The sequence below is a fragment of the Protopterus annectens genome, chromosome 16.part0 (assembly GCF_019279795.1).
Source record: "Protopterus annectens isolate FY-2018-M chromosome 16.part0, PAN1.0, whole genome shotgun sequence".
In the NCBI taxonomy this organism is placed as follows: domain Eukaryota; kingdom Metazoa; phylum Chordata; order Ceratodontiformes; family Protopteridae; genus Protopterus; species Protopterus annectens.
The window spans coordinates 445518381-445520229 of NC_056750.1; the positions used below are offsets into that span (position 1 = coordinate 445518381).

Below are 1849 nucleotides of genomic sequence, written 5' to 3' on the forward strand. Positions count from 1 at the left end.
GCCTAGTCAAGAATTTTGCCTCTGTTTCTACAAAGTCAGCACCTGCTTCCCCTGTGCAGCAGGGACACAGGTTGGATCCCAGGGGTGTATTTTCTGTATCCCGTCCAGGTTCCTCTTAAAGAGGGCTAGTGAAGTACTCTGTTTGACATGGAGAGGGAGTCTATTCCACAGAAGGAGGAGTCTTTGAGACACACATCTATCCCACCAACAAGTTCTGTTAATGTCACAGACCAGGTTGAGGCCTTGCATGTGGGTTGTGTGAGTGGAGTTTGACTTACGGATAAGCAGCAACTCCATCAAGTCTGGGTCAGAGATGGCCTTGTATGCCAGACACAGGTCACCTCTGAGCAGTCTGTATGAGACTGAGTAGAGGGACAGGGCTTTTAATCTATCCGTAAAGGATAGGTGAAGATTATACCACCCCAGATGGGACTCAAACCCTATATCACTGGCTTAGGAGGCCAATGCCTTATCCATTAGGCCACTGGGGCCTATCATGTTGACACCATAGTAAATAAAATTCATAAAAAGCTAAGTACCCTATTCCAATTAAATAAATGCCTATCAATATCCACTAGTATTACATTAGTATGCACTCTGTGCATGCCAAGACTTTATGGAACAAGAACCACTGGTAATTTAGATAAGACCATTCCTTAGCAAAGTGGGGTCCACTTATTGTGAAATAGCCAAATTTGCAGCAAAACCAATCAATAGTTTACAAACTAAACTTGATATCCTACCATAGTAGAATTAAAGTGGTCCATATTACATTTTCACATAAACTTGCTTACACCAAACTTTCCCAGCCTTAACTACTCTTAACTACCCTACTGCAATGATATCTAAGAGACCTCTCTGATCCTGCACCAAGTCTGTTGCACATCCATAAAACCTAGTACAAAATGTGGAGATACAGGACCAAATGTCTTGTTAGCTATTAAATGGCACTCACTTCTGACTCCTCTATGAGAGCGCACCACTCTAGCCAATTTTAAAACCCTATGTAAATCCCAACTCAGCATTGCCTTTAGTGGCATTGGCTACATATCACTATCAGAAAGCTCCCTTAAGCAGGGCATACTTTAATGATAAACAAAACAACCAAGACAGCCAAAAGGCTTCAAATACACAAAGAATGCAGAGCACAAATCAATTGGGTATATTATAATTATGAATGTTTAATGTATTTGTAAACTTATTTACTTGTGATTTGTGTTTTGTATTAAAATTATTTGTTTTAATGGGCACTATGCACTTTAAGAACTTAATGGAGTTCTAATTATGGTGGGATTCACCTGGTATATATTGTGAGCATGCGTACAATTCCGTATCCTTGAAGGTGAAAAGCCGAGGTACGAAATGTTTTATTGGCAGAAGTAAAGCTCTTTACATGAACCGCTGGTGCTCTTCATTCTTTTGTGTATACATTTAATTATGCAAAGCCTGAATCTTGCCTGACATATGTGAATCGTTTATATATATGTTACTTATATTTCTACCCATACATCATTTATATCATCTACTTGCTTTTCTTTACCAGCTTAACTACTCTATAAATTCTATTTTCTTCCCTTTATTTTTACTACTAGCTGTATACATCTCTTACTACAATTCAAATACATCCTACACCTCCATCTTCTCTCAACCTCAGCTGTGGAGGTGCTTCACATTGCAGGAATTGTAACTAGCACACTCTTCCGCAGCGACAATTCATCAGTCTAACTGGAATGTATCCTAAAGTATATTCCAATTCCCCAATTCAAAAATAATAATAATAATCATAATAATATTTTATTTCTCCACTTTCTTTAATTTTCTATTTATAGGTTCATATGTGTATAATAAG

The 1849-nt window shown here is 38.1% G+C and overlaps 1 non-coding gene across 1 annotated transcript; it reads right to left on the minus strand.

The window, feature by feature from the left end:
- Window positions 1-418: 418 nt before the first annotated feature.
- TRNAR-CCU lies at window positions 419-491 on the minus strand. Its single transcript has one exon. It is a non-coding gene; the product is annotated as a tRNA-Arg (tRNA).
- Between the last annotated feature and the right edge of the window lie 1358 nt (window positions 492-1849).